A 24,782-nucleotide genomic window follows, 5' to 3' on the forward strand; every position below is an offset into this window, starting at 1 on the left:
TTATATATTCTAAGAAATATATTTATTTTATGGAGAAACAAATAGTAATGCAACCACAAGGGGGCACAATCCAGTGCTTCTTTGTGCCGGTCCCAAGTCCGGGTAAATGCAGAGGGAAGTGTCAAAAAGATCATTCAATATAAAATAAAGCCAAAATAAATCAATGAACAGAACTTTCTTACAGGATCCATGGTGGCCTGAAGTAACAACAACTGATCCAGGAAGGAGAGGTGGAAGGCCTGTTGTAGCAAGAGACAGAAAAGGAAGGAGGGAAGGACAGAAAATTGGTACATTGAATGGAGAAACTTAGAATGGAAGAAGTAGAGACTTGTCAGACATGATGAAAAGAAGACTCCTGCACCAGAAGTTGTTGACGAGGAAATCCACCTACTTCCACTGCTCTTTAACATCTCCTTGTTGTTTATGTTTTCACAGATTGGAGAAACAGCATCTGAGCAACATTCTAGGCTAACAGGATGCTGTGGGTCTAATGAGCCTGATCAGAGGATGGCTGTTTGGAATGGCTCTAAATTCTGTTAAAAATGTTGTTAGAACGTCATAGCTGAGCAGGGCGTGGCTTGCAGTGGCGTTTCTACATTGACTTACTCCATGGGCGAGAATCCCCACGCCACCCCACCCCCCACCCCCACCCCCCCATACACACACACACAAAAAATTTGACAACAACCTGTTGTGTTCCCTATCTTCTATTTAGCCATTTTACACAAAAAAGGCATGAATTTTCTAGACTCATATTACAGGGGGGGGGGGGGGGGGGGGGTCACGCTCAGTGGGGGCCTAAATTAAAAACACGCTTAAGGTTTTCGGCCGAAGATGATAAACATTTACTGAACACACTCAAGCTAAACTTTTAAACCTTTTAAACTGAACTTTTTGAACATAAATATGAATAAAAACAGGAACATTAATCCAGAGTAACTCAAGTTAAACCTTAAATAACTTATAATATTTTGCTCTCCATAAAAATATATTTTGTCAAAATTATACAAATATGAACATGCTGCAGAACAAAACAAAGAAAGCCTGGAAATAATAATAATTTTTTAGAGCTGGACTCCTGCTTCATTTTTAGCAATAATTTCTTAATGTGTGTAGTCCTGTGTGTGTCTTTGTGAAACATATCAGAGGGATCTGATCTACAAAAACTTATTGTGAATACTATTTTTAGGTCTTATAAAACATTAAAAACTAAATCATGGAACTCATTAGTGGGATTACTTCAAAAATATTTGGCATTTCCCTAAATTTATGCAACACCAACAGTAGAAATCCTCCAAAAAAACTCAATCCATAAAAAATGGTCTGCGTCCACCACCCCTCCCCTTCCCTCTGACTCACGCGGCTCCGTCTCTATGACGGGAGGCGCAGCTGCGGCTCAGAGTTGATTGTTAGATAGAAAAAGACTCCCAATCACCTGTAGTGTGATTCACCCAGCCACCGGTGAGTTGTCGCCCCCCTCTCGAGTTTTTTGACTTGTTATGTTCCAAAGACTATCACAAAGAGGTGCAGCATAGGGCGGTGGTCACGTGCACGTCGGGTCTGCTGTGTCGGACCAGGGAATTGTGGGAAATAATCCCCATTGCCTGCTTTGGTCGAATTTGTGTTGAGCACGGGTGTCTGTTCTGCCTAATTCCTTTTCATGTGCCTGTTTTACGTTGTTTCACTCTGAATTATTTCATCCTTTTTTTTTTGTTTTTTCTTTTTTGCACCATAAGTGTTAAGAGGAGAGAGGATGAAGAAATTTTAACAGTCTGATGTGTCAAAATAGGAGCGGAAAGTGTCAACAGCTGCAGGCATGTCAAAAAAAAGCTTAAAGTTGCCTCTTTGAATTTAGTAGCACATTATGTGTAACATGAGCATGTGAAGTGCCGCCCTGGTCCACCGCCCACTTCGCCCATATAAAAAAAAAAACATTGGTGGCTTGTTTTGCCGCCACCCAGGCAGCTCGCTGGCCAGCAGACAGAGCTGGGGCTTCCTTACGATATTTTTCATATTTTCATCGAGACTGTAATTTCTCTGCCTAATTCCCGGCCCGGTGGAGAAAGAAAAAACAAAATGCTTGAATTTCAGAACTATCACTTGTCAGTAACTGAGTAACGTAATCAGTTACAATTACTGGACAAAGGGAGACCCTCATGACTTCACTTCTCACATTTTGGTGCAGTGAAAGCACAGGTGACTAATCAAACAAATGTGTGGAAACAGTTGACTTTGACATCTGTCTGCAGGTTAAGTGAAACAAAACGGATACTCATGCAAATGCAGAGCTGGAGTTTGGTCAAAGTCAGATGAATAGAGGGTAATATGGTCATGGACGAATATGTAGGGACATTCAGCAACTAAAGAAGTTCAGATTATTTCAAATTGGTTGAAAACAAAGGCAAAAACATTTCAGGTAAGAGCGAGGTAAGTCCTAGAGACGAACTGCTTTCCACTTACCTAGTGTCATTGAGCAACCTGTTTATACACTATATAGGCTACTATTTTATATTATACATATTGTAGCCTTTCCCACACTGAGGCACGGAGACTTAATCTCTTTGGAGGTTCTTTATTCTGGTTACAGCAGGCCGTAACCAACGTCGTACAACTTACCCAGGAACTCCTCTATTCTCCCCCAAAGAGAGCGCTCCCCCCAACTTTTTATTCCCTCGCTCCCGCAGCAGCCCTCCTATTTCCTTATTCGGCCCATAGCTGAATCCCATTGGTCCAAACTTCCCGACGACAGGCTGAGCGACAGAACTGAGTGCCAATCAGAATCTCTGCTTGCTGCGTTCAATGAACTCCGAAACTTGGAACCCGACCCAACAACAGCCACCCAATTAAAGTCAGTCCGCTACAGTATATGTAAGGGTTAATTGCAGACAAAGTGTGCATTATTACTTTTTAACACACACCCTGGAAGCCTGAATGGTTGCTTCCGCGAAGTGTGTTATAAAGTGATAATGCTCACTTCGAAGGCCATTAACTCGCTTATACCATGGTCACTTACAAAAGCAATACAGCAATACCAGTTTTTAGACCTTAATTCTTGTTTTTTTCCGATTTGGATCGTTTTTCTCACAAAAAGCGCAGTATTTGTTGCGTGGTGCGGTGCGACGTAACACATAGTCCGCGTTGCGCAGCACCACCGCTGCAGTCAAGATTCGGTGATATAAATATGCTGATCTTTCCGATGGGTTGAATATAGCATCAGTTCAGAGAGAAAGTTCACCTCTTACCGCTTGTTTTTGTAAAAAAGGATGAAGCTAAAGTATCATGGTGCCTGTGTCAGTTCTCCTCCCCCTCCCCTCTCTGCTTGGCCTCTCAATCATACCCGCTGCATCCACTCATCTCATCATGCCTCGAGGCCTTCATAAGGAGCTCTAGGACCAGTATCCATCACCAGTTCGTTGCCCCAGATGGGGCTTAGTCTGGTCTTCTTACTCTTCAGGTTCTATGTATTTGCTCTTGCCTTATCTACTGTGAAGAAACTGGATTTTCTAGAAAGGACTGTATTTGTATTAGTTCGCTACCCCGTCAGTTTCTTACACACAGAAATAATGAATAACGACTCAGAGACAGTTACTTATCTTTTGTAGATTTACTCCGCACAAAGACCACAGATTTGTACGTAGGGTTACAGACAGATGAACAAAGTGCATTCAAAGTCTGAACCAACGAGCTCAAGGATGGGCTTTGGTATAAAAACCCTGCATTTGCATATTCAGAAGATCGTCCGATGGACCTCATGTGAAAATCACGCCCACAGGTTACTGCTGGAAAGAACCTCCAAGGCTAAAGTGAAGATAACTCTGAGGCCTGCTCAGCAGAAAACATGCACAGAAAAGAGGGAGTATGGGAAGAAACTGTTAGAACAATAGCTTGGCTGTGCTTTCTTCAAATGTAATATAATTTTGAGATGACAATACATGCTCAGTGAATAAAGTTTAAACCATTAGTGTAATAAAAGTTAAAGGCAGTTTCTAACTATTCTTCACATACCCCCCTGTTTGTCATATCAAAATTATACATGGATAGTCAGCAGAACTCCTGTCATCATCAACCAAATACCAATTCACGAAGATTTTCAGTATAGGCAGCATATCGGCTCTGCATCGAAAACAAAAGTGTAGAGGTACAGGTAAATTCAAAAGAAAACATAAAATCAACGTGAATAAATGAGCATATCAGAGGTGGTAGGTGATACATGAGTGTTGATGCGAAAACCTCCAGGGCTAAACTTATACCATCTGTGTGAAACATTCATTGAGCAGTCAGGGAGGGCAAAACTCATCAACGGCTCTGTGCCCCTCAGCAGTCATCCGTAAGGATACGCATGCATCACCAGTCCAGACCTCGGCACAATTTCATTAATTAAAGTTACATAGAACAAGAAACAAATCAGGAAATAAGGAGAAAAAAAATCAAATCAAACAAAAGAAAAACAATAAAATAAATCTGTAAAGACCAGTTTCAACCACGAGCGGATGCGAACCAGGTGAATTGTTGGCATAATGCTGATAGAGTCGGCCTGGCACCGATCATTCATTTGACACATGGAATCAAACAGTTGACGAAAAGAAAAAGAAAAACACACAGAGGACCGGAGTGACTAGTTTTATCAGTACACTCCACCAGAAGTAAACCAATAAAGTGGGGACCCAGACCAGTAGGCGTCAGTCATCTGAGAAGAAATTTGTGATTTAAGGGCCTTGACCTCACTGATGATGTGAGTGAGATCTCCAGAGGAAGAGGGAATAAAAGTACAAGATGAAACCACGAGGAACAGCTGGACCCATGTTAGCTGGTTCGAAGCTCACTGTAGCTGGAAGAGAGCAGCGCTAGAGGAAACACTCCAGGGAGCTCCCCTCGCCAGGAGTAGTGTCACACTGCAGCGGCTTCGTAGTTGGACTTCAACCAGGGATGCGTCTCAAAATGTCAGTCTCGTAGGCTCTCAGCAATTTACAGTGGCTTACGTGAATCCAGAAGGGTCAGTCAGCAATTCGTACTGCGGTTGGCATAGCGAGGAGAACCTTGAAGGGTCCTGTCCACCTCGGGTGTGACCAATCAGTCCGTTAAATGGTCTTCAGGGTAAAGCAGGTCACCGACAGGGGCCTTCTGGTCGGGATGCAGAGTCTGTGGGGAGGAGAGAGCTGGAGGCAGACTCAATGTGTTCCTTTGTTCTCACAGCTTTCTTCAAACAATCATGTAAATCATCAATGGTTTCAGTAGAGCCAGGCATGAGAGTAGAAAAAAAAATCAGGAAAAAAATAAAATAAATAAAAATTAAAAAATAAAAATTGTGAAAAAAAACACATTGAAAGTGAAACAGACAAGAACTGCGTCTCATTTCAACAGCAGCATGAACAGGCTGATAACAGTTTGACTAATGGGAAAGTTTGAACGGAAGGGAGTGGAGCATACTACATGTGATTCTGGAGAATTCGCACGAGAGAATCACAGGTCACGTTGTTTCAACTATCAGCCGCGCAAGCAGAGAATGCTTTGCCTTGTCTTTAGGATTACCAAAACCACGAGTGGACGTCAGAGTTTCCAGACTATCCAAGCAGTACTACATCAAGGAAGCTTCTTACCTTGCCAGGAAGCTTCGCCGAACCTCCAGCCATGTCACAAGCCATCGCCGAACCCAGTAGCGGCTTTAGGCACGGACAATACGGGCCATGGCCCGGGGCACAAAAATGAAGGGAGGCGGCGCCAGCGGGTCAGCCCTTGTAAAATAATTTATGCGCCAATAATGGTTTACTTATATCACTGAGTCTGTAACAGCCTGAAACCTGGCGGCGCCCCTGCACCGCATCTGCGCGCTTTCCTGTCTTTGAGAAGTAGATGCAAATGTGTGTAAAGAAGGAGAAGAGAAGGGGTGCGGGGTGAAGGGTGCAGGCTGAGAGGTGAGCACGGAGCACCCCCTCGTTTGCGCATGAGCAAAACCTGGCTGGATCATCTTCAAGGGGGGCGACAGTCACGGGCTGCGGCTTAGTGCTTGATGAAAAAATAAAAACTGCGACAGCGCTGCCATGTAGCAAATTGCCGCCCCTGTGATAAAGCTATAAAAAAATCATTGTTTTTTTGGGTTATTTTTGTGTGAAATGCCCAAATAAAAATAATATTGTTACTGTCACCAGCTGGGCTTTGAGCAGTGTGAGTGTAGGAAGTTCTCAGAGGTCGGGTTAAATTAGTAAAGATATTTATTTGTCCAACACATTCACAAACGCAAGAGGTCTCGCCACTAAAATTACAAGTGGTTTAAATACTAATTAAGCATACCATCTCCTCCTTCCTGGAGGGAGGTTTACCTTTACTGAGATCTACAATTCAAATAAAAAGGCCAAATTATTTATTCTAAATTCCTTAAATAAATTCTAAAATCCTATTCATTTTTATTACTCTAATTTAAAACATCAAGTAGAAACATTAAAACAACAAATATCTCCCAAATACAGTGACTCCCCCCTCAGGCATCTGAATAGATTCTCCCGGAACCTTAAATATAGCTTTGTTCCTAGGGGAAGGGTTTTTTGAGAGCGGTGATCCCGGTGTGAGGGCTCGAGGTTTACGATGGCTAAATCGAGGATGGACGCTAAGGCGGTGACGGGTAGGCACAGCTGTGTTGTGACTGGGAAGGAGTGGGGAGATGGCGGGGGATGTGAAAGTGAGGATAGTATGGAGATGAGCTTTGGGATTGAAACAGGAAGGGAAAAGAGAGGAAATAGTTTTGATGGAGCTGATCCTAAAAAACAAAGACGAGTGATGTCAACTAACAGTGATGAAGAAGGACGGGATGGCTATAAAGTCATTTTGAGATTTTCTGAAGGACAAGGGTTAAGTACTTTGAGCCCGATAAAATTGACGACTATCTTGAAGAATCAAGTGGGGGACATTAAAGTTGCTAAAGTCCTGAGAGATGGGAACCTGTTGATTGTTTGTAGAAGTGAGGAGCAGAGGGACAGGGCCTGTAAAATGAGAGAAGTGGGGAAACATAAAATTGTTAGTATGAGCAAGGTAGGATTGGGAGGTCAGGGGCGGAGTGGAGTGATTTGGGGCATACCTGTGGAAATGTCTATTACGGAATTTAAAGCTAACCTACGAGGGGCAGAAATAAGAGAAGCAAGGAGATTAAGTGTTTTTCGGGATGGTGTGAGGAGGGAGTCTGAGGGAATATTGTTGGAATTTATGGGAAGGAGCCTGCCGGACAGAGTGTCCCTGGGATACATGTCTTATACTGTGAGGGAATATGTTCCTAAACCCATTAGATGTTTTCACTGCCAGAGATTTGGACACACTGCTGCTGTATGTAAAGGCAAGCAGAGGTGTCCTAGGTGTGGAGAAGATCATGGCTATGAGTCCTGTGGAAACAAGATGAAACCAAAGTGTTGTAACTGTGGGGGGGACCATAGTGCTGCATATGCAGGTTGTGAGGTTATGAGGAGAGAAGTCCATATTCAAAAAACCAGAGTACTACATAGAATCTCATATGCAGATGCAGTTAAAATGGTTGGTAAAAGTTCTGATAGACAGGCAGGAGTCATACACGAGGTGCCAAACAGTATACAGGACAGGAATGTTGAGGGGAGAGTTTTGATAGATTTGAAGAAACTGGTCACGTTTGTAGCTGGAGTTATAAATGCAACCATGGAAACTAAATCAAAAACAGAAAGAATACAAATCATTGTAAAAGCAGCAGCGAACCATTTGGACATCAATGAGTTGACATGGGAAGAGGTTCGGAATAACCTTAGTGCCCAGTCTAGTCAGGAGGTGGGAAGTGTGGGATAGTAAATGGTTCTTATACTTCAATGGAATGCAAGGAGCTTATTGGCAAATGGACAGGAATTGAAAAAGTGTATAGATGACCTGGATCAAAAACCAGATATTATATGTATTCAAGAGACGTGGTTAAGGCCAAATTTAGATTTTAGAATTTCCCAATATACGGGAATCCGGTGTGATAGAGCAGAGGGAGGTGGGGGTGGTTGTGCCACATTTATAAAAAATAATTTCAATTACAGGGTGATTAAGATAGGAACACAAGAAGAATTTATTGGCATTGAAATTTATATTGGTCTGGGGAGAATAAACGTTGTTAATTACTATAATCCATGCAAAAAGTTAGATCTCAGTCTTCTTAAATCAATTATTCATCTAGACAATGGGCATGTCATTGTTTGTGGGGATTTTAATGCACATAGCACATTATGGGGGGGGAAGGTGACAGATGTTAATGGTGAGGTATTGGAGGATTTGATGGATGAATTACACTTGGTGTGTCTCAATGATGGGAGAGGAACAAGAACTGATGTTCGAATAGGGAATATGTCAGAACTAGATCTTACTTTTGTTTCAAATGTTTTGGCAGGGGGTAGTGAGTGGAATGTACACAACAGCACAATGGGGAGTGACCATTTTCCTGTGTTCTCTAGGGTTGGTGGTGATAGAGAACCACCAAGTAATGGAAAGGAAGGAAGATGGCTTTTTCATAAAGCAAAATGGGGTGAATTTACTTTTATGTGTGAGGAGGAATGTTCAAACATTAGTATGGAGAGTACGGCTGAAGAAATGGAAAAGAAAATTCGAAATTTAATAATTTCAGCGGCGCAAAAAACAATTCCGAGAAGTAAAGCAACTATGACGAGGAAAAATGTTCCATGGTGGACTGAAGACTGCAAGATAGCAGTTAAGAATAGGAATAAGGGTTTGAAACTCTTAAAACGGACTCACACATATGAAAATCTGTTGAATTATAAGAGACTTTGTTCACAGGCAAGAAGGATTATTAAAAAGGAGAAAAGGGAGTACTGGAGGGCTTTTTGTGATAAAATTGGTCGAACAACTCCAGTTAATACGGTTTGGGGAATGATTAGAAAAATGAAGGGTATAAGGAGAGAATTACAATATCCAGTATTGAAAATAGGTGATGACCTGGCGATATCGGATACGGATAAAGCAGAAATGTTGGCTAAAACTTTTGTGAGAAGTCAAAGTAATGAGAATTTGTCAGGGTATAGGAAAGGGAGGAGAGATGAAATTAGGGAACGGCACTACAAGGACTTTGATGATAACACTTATTTGACAACCATGGATGCTCCGTTTACCTGCTTTGAATTGGACTTAGCACTAGATAAATCTAAAATTACATCACCCGGTAGGGATGGTATAAGTTATGTTATGTTAAAACATTTAGGTAGGAAAATGAAATTGAAATTATTGGACATGTATAATAGGGTCTGGAGTGAAGGTAAATTGCCGACCAATTGGAAAGAGGCTGTGGTTATTCCCATATTAAAACCTGGGAAAGATCCGAGCAGCCCAGAAAATTACAGGCCCATAGCACTCACATCACATGTTGGTAAAGTGATGGAAAGAATGATAAATGAGAGATTGCAGTATTACCTGGAAAGTAAAAATTTGCTGTCCCCATATCAGAACGGTTTTAGGAAAGGTCGAGGGACAATGGATCCTGTAATCTGTCTAGAAGCAGACGTTAGGAAAGCCCAAGTAAATAAAGAATATTTGGTGGCGGTATTCTTTGATATTGAAAAGGCTTATGATATGGTCTGGAAAGAGGGTTTATTGATAAAATTAGGTACGTTAGGACTTAATGGAAGAATCTATAATTGGATTAAGGGGTTTTTGTTTGATAGATATGTTCAAGTTAGGATAGGAAAGTCCTTTTCTAATAGGTACGTAGTGGATAATGGAACCCCACAAGGTAGTGTGATTAGCCCTGTGTTGTTTTCAATTATGATTAATGATATATTTAATTCAATTGGATGTGAATTTGGGAAAGCATTTTTTGCAGATGATGGAGCCTTGTGGAAGAGGGGAAGAAATATTCATTATGTGGAGAGAAAGATACAAGACGCGATTACGGAGGTGGAAAACTGGTCTTATGACTGGGGATTCAAATTTTCAGTAACTAAAACAAAATGCATGGTTTTTACTAGGAAACGTGGAAGTGTTTTGAACTTAAGGTTATATGGAGAAGCAATTGAGCAAGTACATAGTTTTAGGTACCTGGGTGTTATATTGGATACAAAATTGAAATGGAGAGAGAACATTGATAGTATAGTAGGGAGATGTAAGAAAGTCATAAATATAATGAGATGCTTGAAAGGGACTGGGTGGGGAGCTAGTGCACAGGCTTTAAAACAAATATATATTACAATGATTAGGTCAGTCACAGATTATGGAATTATTGTTTACAATACAGTAAACCCTTGTTTTTCGCGGGGGTTACGTTCCAAAAAGAACCCGTGATAGGCAAAATCCGTGAAGTAGAAACCTCTATTTTTTTTTAACAATTAAATACAATATACAATTAAATACTCTTTTATACATAGAAAAGAAAGAACAAACCATTTTACAGGCTCAAGCATTTGTTTCACAAATCAAAGTACTTTAGAAACGTTTTTTTTTCAACAAATAACTTCTGTACTGTACTGTCAAATAATAATTTGAATCATCGATGTAAACAGAAGGCTTCAAATCGCGGAGATTAGCCCCGCCCACCGCGACCCGAGAGTAATTGAATTAAACGGGAGAAAATTTAAAATGATCATGAAAAAAATACAAAGTACAAACAGACAAATAGTGGCTCAGGTGTATTTCACTGCTCTTCAGTCTGAGAAGCTGCAGTGTTTTCTCCTTCTGAAGCCCGCGGTGCAGCTGTGTGTGTTTGTTCGGGAGAAGAACATAGTGATTGACAGTTGGTGTTGGTCTTTTTCTATGGGTTTTAGAGAAATTTGAAATTGCAAGATGATTTGCATGTACGTAATTTGGAAAGCTGATTTACGTACGTGTACATTACATTAAACTGCAACATTATTGACGCACAGGTAGAGAAGAAGCGGAGTGACTCTATAGCCAATCAGAATGCAGAACACAATGCACGACGTAAATCCGTGAAGTAGCGAAACCGTGAAAAGTAAACCGCGTTATAGCAAGGGATCACTGTACAGCGTGAAAACGTTGTTACATAAAATAGAAGTCATCCAAAATCAGGCATTGAAAATTTGCACTGGGGCTATGAGGTCAACTCCTGCTGTGTCATTACAAGTTGAAATGGGGGAACTACCATTGAAACTAAGAATTAAACAGCTGATGCTTAACTATTGGGTGAAAATACAGGGTTGTGTAGATGTAGAGAACATGGTTAGGAGGGCTATTGATCCTTGTTGGGAAAGTGATAATGGGACAAATGAAAGTGCTGCTTGGAAATTAGCTAGGTTAGCGAGAAAAGCAAATATTCATGGCAAAACCCTAGTTAAGACGTTTTTGTACCCGACCACTCCTTTCTGGATTTTTCCAACTGCGCAAGTGGATTTGTATCGCCATAGAACAATGGAGGATAGAAAAGGGAAGGAAATTGGGATGAGATAACAGCAGACAGATTAGACACAGTCCACGCTTCATTTATACCCATATGTACAGATGGATCTAAAGACCCAAGACAATGAGAACTGGTTTTTCTTTCTGTATCCCTACATTGGACAAATCTGTTGGAGTTAAGACTGTCAGGGTTCTGACTTTTTCCTTAATAAAGAGAAGAACCACACAGGAGATGAGAACTTTTGCTAGACTTCTGCAGAAGGAGAATCGGTCTGTGACAGCGCGAACTGTCACAGAGGAGTTCTGCCATCCTAGTGCATGGAGCCTTCTTTTATTGAAAACTGAAGGTTGCAGACATGAATGTGGGTCATTTAATCAGAAACAACAAGAACATCATAAGTTTCGTATAATCAGAGCTTTTCAGGTCATTGTTTTCTTACTGAAAGATAGAAATGAGACAAACATATTATGGAGATTTGGTGTGCACGCAAATGATAATTAAATAACACTAACAAAGACGTCAAAGGATCTTTCAGTTTTTACAGTTGAAATGTTGGCAATATCATATAGTTTACACTGGCTAGAACAGAACAGAATTGGGGATGGTATAATTTGTTCAGATTCATTGTCAGCTTTGATGTCTCTGAAGTCATACAATTCTGAGAGCAGATCAGATATTTTATATGAAATTTATGAGAGTTTGATCAGGTTGGCAAACTTGAAAATAAACATTAGATTCATGTGGGTACCAGCACATAGGGGGGTGGAGGGAAATGAAATGGCTGACTTCCTGGCATTGAAACGGGGAATAGAGATGGAAATTCCATTAGGTAGGACAGAATTTAGGGCAATTGTTAGGAGGCGTATTATGGAAGAATGGCAGACACAATGGGAAAGGGAGAGGAAAGGAAGACATCTATTTAGTATTCAGGACAGAGTAGGGAGAGGTATGAATGTCAGAGTAAACACCAGAGATAGCTGCATAATATCACGGTTGAGGATGGGACACACTGGTTTAAATAATACATTGCATCTGATAGGGAAACATCCAACTGGTTTGTGTGAGTGCGGGAGAGGGGAAGAGTCGGTGGAGCATGTTCTATGTCAGTGTGAACTGTATAGGGAGGAAAGACGAAAACTGGAAAGTAGGGTACGGATGATAGAGGGTGAGCAAATGACTTTAAAGAAGCTTTTGGGAGGGGAGGAGAATTTCAATGGTGCGATTATAGGTTTTTTGAAAAGAAATAGGTTATTGAGGAGAATTTAGTTTATTATTATTATTATTTTTATTTTATTTTTTTTTTATTTTTAAAGTTACATTTAGTTAGGTAATCCCCACTCTGACCCACACTCCAACACAGTAGGTGGCGGTAATGCACCTTCACGTTAGTGCCTCCCGCCAATAAAATCACAAGAAGAAGAAGAAGAAGGGGGAAGGGTTTTGCTGGAGCACACTGGAAAAGACAAACACAGGTGAGTCCATCTTGCAGTCACATCTTAACCTAATTATAATGAAACTAACATTCCTTCCTTCCAGGTAGCTGCCAATTCATCTACACACCACACAGGAAAAATAAAATCATGCAAACCCCAATAAACCCTTATTCAAACCTATAAAATGTGACATTTCTGTTTTAAATGTTACTTTTTAAAATGTTGTGTGCCCACGTACCATACCTATAACTTTAATAAAGTAACAAAGGAGATCTTTGTTACAGTTACTAAGGTGAAAGTCGGTTTAGTCGACAAACTTGATGCGTTCGTGAGGACATTTATGTTAAATGCCAAAAACATCTGAAATATGGAGAAAATAAGGTCAAAGCCATTTGGTGCCGAGAGAAAGAAAAGAAGAGGAGAAAAAAGATAAAGAAAAGGGTATATCCTCACAGCTAGATGCAGGTTTTCTAATGCTATCTGGTATGGCAACAACGTTGCCGATGAAAACTTTTTTTTTTGTCTATGACTAAAACTGAAGTAGGCCCAAATGTTGCAAATAACGTCATTTTAAAGATTTTCTTCTTAAACGTTTGCTCTGCTTTAACTTGTAACATTAGTTATGATTCGTGTGTCTGTCTGCTCTGCTGTAACACAGCGGTTTTGTTGTGTTTTGCTATTGTATGCTTAGTTCATAAATGTTAAATGGCTGGGGAGGGTCTCACCCTGGGAGTAATTCAGGGTAGAACCGCCGCTGGCCGAACCTCCAGCCACGTCACGAGTCTACGGAACCACCAACCATGCTGCCTTCCTGCTACGCCTCAAACCAAACCACATCGGAGAAAATAAAACTCCTTACTTACCACTTCACCCACCTGTTGTCTTCCTGCCGGGTTCCAGCGTCTAGGTCTGTCTAGCTTAGCAAGTCATGACATAAAGGTTGTTTTAAGGAAACCGGCACAGTGTTACAAAACATTTAAGCCAGGTGACCAGAACTTCTTTTTTCACCGTGCAGTTATCACTGTGGTATATCACTTTTTAATGCACACCCAGCAGCCAATCAGAATCGAGTATTCACCCGGACCATGGTATAATATGCTATATTTGTTTATGTTTGCGTGTTGAACCTGACTGACCTTGTGTAACCTCTATGCTTTTACTCTTAGAGTATCTTGTTTGTGGCAGCATTATTCCCTTTAGAACTTATGTGTCACGGTGCCTCCGGCAAACCTCTCCTCCTCATCAGCTCCACCTGATGCCTCCAGCTGCGCCTCCTCATCCTCGTCAGCCAGCAGACTCTTAAGGAGACCACGGACCTGTAACCGACGCTAGTTCGTTGTACTCCTATGGTGCATCTCCTGGCCTCTCTTAGATTCTTGCCCTCGCCTGTCTCATGCTCTCGAATAAACTGTTTTGTTTTTTTTGTTTTTTTTAACTTGTCCTGTCCAACAGCTGGGCAGTCAGATGAGAGCTGAGGGCCTCTTGGGTTGGACATATTTTACTTTAACAAGAGGGGTTATTAATCTTCAGACAAACCAAAGGTATGTCTGAATAAACCCCTTTTGTAATTGAGGCCAAACTTTATTAATTTCAAACATGTCTGAAAATCTTTGGTGTTGGACCGGACGGAAAAGGAAAGAGGGGAAGAAGAGAGAGGGGGGGTAGGGGGTGATAATAGGAGGGGAAGGGGGATAAGACCATGAAGCAGCATAAAGCAACAAGTTTACTGGTTGTTAATCATTATGGTAAGGTTTAAATGTAAAAAAAAAAAAAAAAAGGGCGGAGCCTGTCTACACACACACTCAAATGTTATAAACACACCTGTTAGTTGCAAAAATGTCCACCTGTCGATATGTACACAAAACAGATAGTGTTCACACGCATACTTATGCCTTAAAACCAACTAGTGTGAAATATTTCAGTCATTCAGTCTGTTGAGCTAACACCTGTGCTCAGGTGAGTGTTTATGTTCTTCTAAAATGGATGGTGGAACGTGAAAAGAAGGAGGGAGAGAACCCAGCCATCCCCATCCCAAGACCCCCACCGCACCAGCAGCGGCAGCCGGAATCCCCCCAACGCCACACGGGAACCGGCAGGGAACAACCGCCGCCCGGGCGACCAAGCCCGACACCCAGGCCAGGGCCAGCAGTGCCGCCGCAAGGCCCCCAGAGCCAGAGAGCAGGGAGGCACGGAGGGAAAGAGGGCGCCGCCCCAGCCCAACCAGGAGAGCAGCCCCCCCGCCGCGCCGGGAGAACCCAACGCAGGGCCCCACCTGAAAAGGACGCCCACAGCCCCAGACGAGCACCCCACCACCACCCAGGAGTTCCGGGCATCCCCCCGCCCCAACCCCAGGTACGAGCCAGGACCCCCCAAGGGAGACCCACTCCGCACTCCAGGCAGCCATCCGCCCGGCCGACGGTTGGTCCAGGGAGGAGCGAGGCAGGGGCCCGCCGCCCCCGCCCAGGAGGGGGGAACCCCGGGGAAAAAAGAGGGCCCACAAGGGGTGTTGTAAATATGGCCGACCAGGCTCGGCCACAGTTGGAAATTTGGCGGGGCCCAGCACTCAGGAGCAAGGACCAGAACCCACCCCCCAGGGACACGAACACCCCCGGCTCAGATGTAATGTGAACCCCCCCACCGCGCGGAGAGAGCACCGCCGGGCCCAGGAAGCCGGCACCCCGGGGACACAGCCGCCGTTGCAAAGGGGCCCGTACCCCCCACCAGGGAAGAGGCAGGGGACAGATGGTCCTAGGTCCCACCTTCCTTGCAAAATGTGTGTGCGTGTATGTGTGTTTGAGATGGTGTGTGTGTGCATGTGTGTGTGTTTATGTTGGGATGTATATATTGAGGGGGGAGGGGTGTGTGTACTAAGGGGGGTGCGGTTAAAATTGGCGGGTAGGGCACTAAGGGGACATCTCCTGATTACTCACAGTGACGTCCCCTCACCCTCCCCACCAAGGGGCCCTAAATGTCTAAGGTGCGGTTAAAATTGGCGGGTAGGGTGCTAGGAGGACATCCGCTGCTTGCTGGCAGTGATGTCCAAGCACCCCCCCTACCAAGGGCCCTACATGTCTAAGGTGCAAATAAAACCGAGAGAGGGGGGGCCCACTCCATACGGCAACCACAGGAGGGGGGCCACTGCCTAGTAAACCCCCCCCCCAAGGCTCATCGCAGGCTAAGCCCCCCACCCCCTCACCCTATTATGAGGTTATATGAGGAAGGGGGTAAGTTGGGGACAGATGATAGACTGTCCCCCGGTGGTCAAACAGCCCCCCCCCGCCCCCCCCCCCAGCAAGGGGGCCAGGCCCACCCCGCCCCGGGGCCCCACCCCCGGAGGCGCAGACACCCCAGGCCCAGCACCACATCCCCCACACAGAGAGAGGGGAGCCAGAAAGCGCCGCCCCCCCCCGGAGCAAGCCCAGGCCCCCACCCCCAAACGCCGGCCCTAGAAGAGCTCTGGTCAGGCCTCGACGGGACCGAGGCAGCCAACCGGCCGGGGAAACCGCCGATGGTCTCAGCGGAGACCCCGACCCGTCAACCCCCCCTGCCCCGTACCAATAGTGCCCCCCCCCCTCCCCCAGAATGCCCCCCCACAGGACAGGGCCGACAAGACCCCCACCCCACCCCACCCCCAGACCCCGCAGCCGAAGCGGATGACACCCAGAGCGACCGGGGGCCCCAAGAGGGTTGTCCCGTCCCGCCCCAGAGCCAGGGAAGGGCCGATCCCAGCCCCAGGTGTAGACGGGAAGCCCATCCAGCGCCGCTGGGCCCCCCCCCCCCGAGTAGCGCCCCCCGCCAACCCCCCCCAGCACAGGCAAAGGGACCACCCCCCCAAGCCAAGCCAGACCACCACCCCACCCCCCCACCACGCACCCCCACACCCAAGCCCAGAGGACCACGCAGCGCCCCGGGCCGCCCCACCCAGGCGCCGGACCCGACCCCCCGACCAACGGAGCCCCCACCACCCCCGGCCAGGCACCGGAGGCCCCGACCCCCACCCCGGCCCACGGCAGAAGGGCAAGGAGCAGCGACGACCATGCCCCCCCCCACCCCCTAAGTCACGGAGTTAGCTATGGGAGACCAGAGAGACCGAATTCTTTCAAAGTTACTTGAACTTTGGGCTGACATTTTTTCCAAGCTGATATGATCAAGCAGCAGATTTCTGTGTTGACTTATATTTATATTTTTTTTGCTTTTCCAATTTATTAAAATAGTTTTTTTAGCAATGCAAAGAGTTATGAAAATGATAGAGCCTAATCCTCCTTCTACATCGATGGCACTCATATCACCAAGCACACAAAGTGACGGTGAAGCTGTGATTGAAACCTTAAGCCAGACTGATAGATCGGCACATACCTGCTGCCAGAGAGCCTGGACAGGCGTGCAGAACCATAGTGCATGCATGTAATTGTGGGATAGATTACTGTCACAGTGCTGACAAATGTCTGAGTTACTGAGACCCATCTTGAACATCCTCTGTCCAGTGTAGTAAATTCTGTGAAGAGTTTTGAAATGGATTAGCTGCAGATTTGGACTTTTTGTCATTTTAAAGGTGTTTAGACAAAGTTCTGACCAAAAACTTTCATCTGTGCTGATGCTCAAATCCGCATCCCATTTTGTTGTCGGAAGTGAAATATTGTTATCTAAATTAGATAAAAGTTTGTATATTTTGGAGAGAGTTTTATTCATTGAGAAATTGATCAGAATGGTAACTACATCTGGTAGCTTTAAATCGTTGTCTCTGTATTTAAACTTTTTAGTAATAATTGATTTAAGTTGCTGATATTCCAAGAAGTTATATATTCCATGTTTGTCTTAAAGTTCCTGGGGAGTTATGAATCTTCTATCAATAATTATGTGCTCTAGTTGTTTTATGCCCCCTGCTTGCCAAGCTGGGAAGTGGATAATTTTTTTGTTTATGAGGATGTCTGGGTTGTTCCAGATGGGTGTCATTTTGCACGGTTGAATTGATGATTTTGATATTTTGAGAAATTCCCACCAGGCTGTTAAAGTGGCATTTATATTAATACTTTTGAAACAATCCTGTCTTTTAACTATTTGACTAATAAATGGAAGATCTGACAGGTTGATCTTTCCACATAACGCCTGTTCCAAGACTAAACTGTTTTTGTCTCCACATTCATTCCAGGACCTCGCCTACCTGTGGAACTTACCTGATCACGGTTCATCTCTCGCCTTCTCGCTCTGACGTTCTCCAACCCCAGTCTCGGATCACGCGGTTGCTGCCAGCAGGACCCTCCAACCTCTCCTTGGACTATCTGGAAAGATACTGGAGCTCAACTCTATCCTGACTTTTTTATTAAAACCTCATTATTACTCACCTCGCTGCCTGCCGAGCCTCCTTCCGGGTTCCAGCACCTGAGTCGACCACGCTTGCTAGCCATGACATTATGTGCAAGTGGAAAAAAGTCATGACTAGTGAAATACTTTTAAATTGGGGAATGGGTAAAGTCATTGAATTGCTGTTTCATCCAGTAAATATAGTACTGTAATCAATTACTCTTTAAAAGTAATTTATCCAACACTGATTCTTGTTGACTTGTTTGTTTGTTTGAACACATATTTCATTTACACTTGATTATCTTGAGGAAATCCAAGGAATCTGGAAAACTTCACCTGCACTGTTCAGCACCAGGTGTTTCTCTCTGAGTCACACTGGTTGAAGTTTTGAATAAAGATGTCCTGGATCCTTATCAGGTTAGTCAATCGGATCCAATCAGATCGTTTAAAATGAACCAAATATCAAGTATGAATCGAATCAGCGAGCACAATTTATGATAAGAAACATGTTCAAAGGAATCGTTACACCCCTAATGCAGGTAAACATAGTTGAGAATAAATCTTGACTGTAAAGAATAAAAATGTAGAATGGGCTTTCAAATAAATTTGAATTGATTATTGTACCAAGAATACTGATAAATGCAGAAAATACACCTCCTCCTTTCTCATTTTCTTTTTACCCTGCTTTTCTTTTTTTTTGAAGGTTGGCATCCACTGGATGATACATAATGTGCTTTAATTACATAATCAAGGTTAAAAAAAAACATTTTGAAGACCAAGACATCAAAATATAAGACTTTTTTTCAGGCTTTTTAAGGCCTTTTTTCTAAACCCTACTTAGTGGTTTAAGTATCCTTTAGAATAGCTGGAGTGTGTTTTTCTCCAAAGCTACCAAAGACAATTATGCTATTACTGTTCCACTGCCTGTAGGTTACAGCATCAACATTCAAAGTCTCTTTACCAAAACTGATTGACTTTCTTCTTTGATTATTCATCCTCAGCTGCCCTTGATTTATGAATAATCTGTGCCTGATAGTCTGCTCATAGAAGATCTTGTAGTTCACACAAGAAAGTGGTTCACTTCTGAAAGACACACAAGTTTGTGCAACAAATAATGCATCTACATGTGCAGCCTGAGCAAATTGTGACATTGATTACATGATATCATGTCTTATGTTTCTTCTTCTGTGGTCCCAGTAACTGTTGCCGTACGCTTGTTGAAGAGCCTGGTGTAGAGACGTGACAGGACTTGTGAAATCAGACTTGGATGGCCGTTCAGTCTTTATCTTTTATGTTTAAAGGAATCCGAGTGTCTTCATTCATCTCAGCAGCTTTGAGCAACAGACCTTTAAAGAATGAAGATAGCAGCATCCTGTTTGTGTGGCTGTGTACTGTATGCATACAATACATATTTTTTGTGTTTTAACATTTTTTTATTGCTATTTTCAGAAAAACAAACAGCAAAACACAAAAAAAGCTTCTGGTGAAACATTTTAATACCAGAAGATTTTTTTGACAAAACAGCAAAACTCATGACTCCAGAACATTGACTGTATAATATAACTGGATGGATCATATGTGACGTCACACACAGTTTCAACCAAACTAAATCAATTCAGTCGCCATTTTTTCACGATATGTCCGTTGCAGTGTTGGAACCAGATGTCCTCAGTGAGCCCAGATTAGTCCGTGTCGGTCCGAGTCTACATTGCCATGGCAACCACTCTTTTCAATTAGGAGTGAGCATGTTAGAAGGCCACACCCCTTCCACTGAAAACAAGCATGGGTGAAACTGTCAATCAAACGCTTAGCAAGGCCACTTTTATTGAGGCATCTGATTGGTCAGTTTATAAGTTGAATAACTTGCGCTACAGCAAATATATCGTGAAAAAAAAAAGACTTATCAAGACCATGTTAATAAAAGGTATCAGAACATGAATGGTTATGCTGACGAACAGAATGACTGAGTAACAGCTGTTTATTTCTCAATAGAAGTCTAGAAGATTTTGGCTTCTTGGAAGCAGCAGGTACTTCCTGTTTGGAACACCAGTGGGAGGGGTCAATTAGTCCAGTTGTAATTTACTGTCAATACCCCAGACCGGCAACAGGACCCCCCCCCCCCCCCCACACACACACACACACACACACATTTGCTGCTCTGAGGCACTGAAATGAGAAAGATGAGCTGGTGAACATTTCTGTGAACGTGTGAAACTCAGGAGAGGGAGGAAAAAAAGACAGAAAAAGAGAGCAGTTATCAGCTAAACGACACCCGTATTATACCATCTTTCATGTTAATGAGCCATTCCAAGAATTTGGTCCGTTCGTGACAGCAGGGTTCAGGAGTTCTGGGTCTGAACTTCCTCCAGACCTGTTTTGGACAAACGGCTCTGATTGTGCGCTCCTCCTGTGTGCGTACGTCAGCAGAGTCCGGCTGAGCTTTCTGTCGTCGGGGGAGACTGGATCAGCCGGAGCAGGCCGAAATGTTGAAAACGGTTTAAATTAAAGGTTGGAGAATCATGTGCACGTTATGTTCACACGTGCAAACCGTGCGAGCTCCGTTTAATTTATTGTGCTTAAACTCAGGCGCGACTGATGGCAGTCTCGTGAGTTGTGCACGTGCACAACTCACGAGACTGCGGCTGCTCTATGAATGATGTTACTGCTCGGTAATGACATCAGAAAACATCACCCTTCCACATCATGGATGACCTCACAATTAATGACCTGTTATGACATCATTCTGCATCATAAATGTTATCATGTCATTCTGCATCCCTGCTTGATGCATAATTACATTTTATGATGTCATTTTGCACCACTGCTTGATGCATAATTACATTTTATGATGTCATTTTGCACCCCTGCTTGATACATAAATACATGTTGATTTTCCCAGGACAAAGTCAAAAACATTTTAAGACTTGTGATCAACTGTATTCTAAGATTAAATCTTCAAAACAGCTGATCTGAAGAAGAACAATCTTGAAGTAAGCACGTCAAGAAAAGGAAATAGAAAAATGGAAGTCCTTGAGCTGATGGAAGGTCATTATTTAGTTGGAAATCAGGGGATCTATAAAATTCTGGAATTCCTGGGAGAAGGAAGCTTTGGAAAAGTGGCTAAATGTTCTAAATTGGGGAGTCCAGAATGTTACGCTATTAAAATCATGAATTGTTCCAGAGAAGGACAGAAAGAGTTTAAAATGATGAAACTGATCAAAGACCTGGATCCTGATGAGAACCACCTGATTAAGATGTTTGAACGCTTTACATTTCAAGGTATGACCTGCATAGTGTTTGAGCTCTTAGATGTGAGCTTGATTGACAGCTACAAGCGGGACTCGTCTACTCGGACCCATTTGTGTTTGATCAGAGTCATTGCTCAGCAAATGCTGAAGGCTCTCAAAGCGCTCAAAGGTATCGGTGTGACACACTGCGACATAAAATTGGACAACATTATGTTTGCGGAACGAGACTCAGCGAATGTAAAACTCATAGACTTTGGTCTGGCTGTGGAGACAAAGAAACTTTCAACCGGAACCGAAATCCAAATAACTCCATTCAGAGCACCTGAAGTTATCCTGGGACTCCCTTTGGATGACAGCGTTGACATGTGGGCTCTTGGCGTGGTGTTGGCCTCTGTTTACTTTGGAAATTATCCCTTTCCATGTGATACAGAATATGAAACAATACGAGCTATGGTGCAGATATTTGGTTTACCAGAAGCTGAAGTTCTCCATAAGGCAAAGTACAAAGCACCCCATTTCACTAGGGACAACGGCCACTGGAGACTATGCACACCAGAGGAATACACAGAATCAACAGGTGAACAAGTGGAAAAAGATCATGTGATAAACCTGGATGCAGTGATTCATGAACATCAGCATATATTTGACGACCATGATGAGGATGACCACAGAGCTTTCATTGACCTTCTCAAGAGCATGCTGGAAGTCAATCCTCAAAACAGAATCACGCCGAGTCAAGCCCTCCAACACGACTTCATCACCATGAAGCACCTTGCAAGAAAAAGGAAAGCCAAGTATGCTTCCAAAGCTAAAGAGCTCATGGGACAGATCCAGCTGGGAGAAAAGAAAAAAAAAGACATAAAAATGTCTTTATTAGTGTGATTGTGGGGGAGTTCAATGTTCTGGAGGGAGGGGGGAGGGGGGTACCGATGAATCAGCTGTAGGAATCTCTTAAGTTCAGAATGTGGTGTGTTCTGTGTTAGTACTACATTTTTGGGTTGCATTATTTGCTCAAGGACACTTTGACACATGGGCAGGCAAGGCGGGAACTGAACCTGCAATCTTGGGATTGGAGGTGATTGTTGGGGGGATGAAATGTTATGAAGGGAGGGGGAGGGAGGTACCAATAACTTAGCTATAATGTAGGAATCTCTGATCTATTATATTTGTTTCCTTTAATTAGTTTTATCTTGATGTAAATATTTATTTTGTGTTTAGTTTGGTTATTAAAGGTGTTTAGAACTCTTTCTTGACCACGAAGCACCATGAGTTACAGAAGAATGAAAAGTGCTTTATAAATGAAGTTAGATGTGAGGAAATAAATGGAAATGGAAAGATGTTTGGGTTTTCTCTGGGAGCTCCAGTTTTCCCACAATCCAACAGGAAAGAGTTGGGTTACAAAAAAATGTACATTTGTTAATAATCCCTTGAAGAAACTTTACTTTAAATCTAAAATTTAAAACTGTTGAAGAAACCAGATTTTTATTACATTTGTTTTGGACAAGTATTATAAATTGTTAATCTGCTGACAAATTGTTACAACAACCTCTTATTCTAATTGCTTGGAAAGATTATTTAGTTAAATATAATAAACTATCTCATAAACAAACATAGCATAAAAACAACAGAAACACGTAATTCATTAAGTCATATTATTCTAACATAGAAATATGTGATTCTTAATCAATAAAATAGTTTGTAAACAAATATAATACTAATGCAGCCACAACATATCATGCAATTAAAGAAAATCATTTATTATATATTCTAAGAAATGTATTTATTTTATGGAGAAACAAATAGTAATGCAACCACAAGGGGGCACAATCCAGTGCTTCTTTGTGCCGGTCCCAAGTCCGGGTAAATGCAGAGGGAAGTGTCAAAAAGATCATTCAATATAAAATAAAGCCAAAATAAATCAATGAACAGAACTTTCTTACAGGATCCATGGTGGCCTGAAGTAACAACACCTGATCCAGGAAGGAGAGGTGGAAGGCCTGTTGTAGCAAGAGACAGAAAAGGAAGGAGGGAAGGACAGAAAATTGGTACATTGAATGGAGAAACTTAGAATGGAAGAAGTAGAGACTTGTCAGACATGATGAAAAGAAGACTCCTGCACCAGAAGTTGTTGACGAGGAAATCCACCTACTTCCACTGCTCTTTAACATCTCCTTGTTGTTTATGTTTTCACAGATTGGAGAAACAGCATCTGAGCAACATTCTAGGCTAACAGGATGCTGTGGGTCTAATGAGCCTGATCAGAGGATGGCTGTTTGGAATGGCTCTAAATTCTGTTAGAAATGTTGTCAGAACATCATAGCTGAGCAGGGCGTGGCCAGCTTGAAGGGACATGTGTCATGATCCTGGGCCACTCCACCCGGCCAGCTCATCTCAGCAGTGCAATCAGCTGATTTACTCCACCTGTGTGCCTGCCTTCATAAGAAGCTGCAGCACTGTAGTCAGTGTCAGGTCATCTTTGCCTCTGTCCTGTTGCCAAGCCCTGAAAGTCTCATGCTTCTGAACTGCCTTCCTCTTCCAACTTTGCTTTCCACCTGAGAGAGACCTGTTGCCTCTCTCAGGAGAGTTTGGAGATGTGAATCTGTTTTGTTCCCCACATGTTTTCAACAGGAGAGATCTGCTGTTGTCAAGCTAAACCCCAGCAACATAATCCTTCTCAGACTGTGGTCTGGCCTCACGCAGTCCAGTTTCTCTCACCTTGGACTCCTACTGCCATGAGCATCCCTCGCATATAGGAAAGTAAGCCCCCCCCCCCGTCATTATCCACTATAGTGGTTGGAGATATTCTAACTTTCTTCTCTTGTGCAGAGACTTCTGCTCCACCTGCTGATCTCTTACCATGTTGCTCCCAGAGGCCCCTTTTTCCTGTCCAACCTGAGTCCCAAAATAAACCTTGGCGTTAGCGCTCTTGCCTCACAGCAAGAAGACCCCCATTTCAGGTCCGGGCTGGGTGACCAGAAACCGAACACCAATCGGGGACCTTTCTGAGTGGAGTTTACATGTTCTCTTGTGCATGCGTGGGTTTTCACGGATTCCTCTCACTGTCCAAAAATATGCTCCATAGGTTGTGACAGAGCACACGTCTGTCATGGTGTAAGAGCTTAATAAAGTGGATTTGTTACTGACAGCATCAGTGGGTGCTCACACTGTCCAGCTGTAAGGTTCAGTTATTGCAATTCACTGTTTAGTTTTTGCTTTTCTGTTTTTATTAGTTTACTTCCGGGGAGGGGGGAGGGGGGGTATTGCAGAAAGCAGGTTATGCTAGCTCCCATGGTAAGTTTGAGGCTAAGGAAGTTGATAACCTCAGCTTTCAGTTCCAGAAATGGAGGTATGTTTCAGGGTAGGTCAAGTTGCCATAGCAACTCATGCTCTGAACATAACCTGGTCCGGAGCAGGTTTAGTTGAAGGTTAGTTTGTTTTGAGAGGTGAATC

At 43.2% G+C, this 24,782-nt stretch overlaps 1 long non-coding RNA gene across 1 annotated transcript; it reads left to right on the forward strand.

The window, feature by feature from the left end:
• The first annotated feature begins 35 nt into the window (after positions 1-35).
• LOC144989021 (uncharacterized) lies at positions 36-18,328 on the forward strand. Its single transcript, XR_013653161.1, has 2 exons — positions 36-14,132; positions 17,933-18,328. It is a non-coding gene; the product is annotated as an uncharacterized LOC144989021 (long non-coding RNA).
• Positions 18,329-24,782: the final 6,454 nt, after the last annotated feature.

Source organism: Oryzias latipes, chromosome 22, assembly GCF_053564925.1.
Source record: "Oryzias latipes strain Hd-rR chromosome 22, Olatipes_Hd-rR_3.1".
NCBI classification, from domain to species: Eukaryota; Metazoa; Chordata; class Actinopteri; order Beloniformes; family Adrianichthyidae; genus Oryzias; species Oryzias latipes.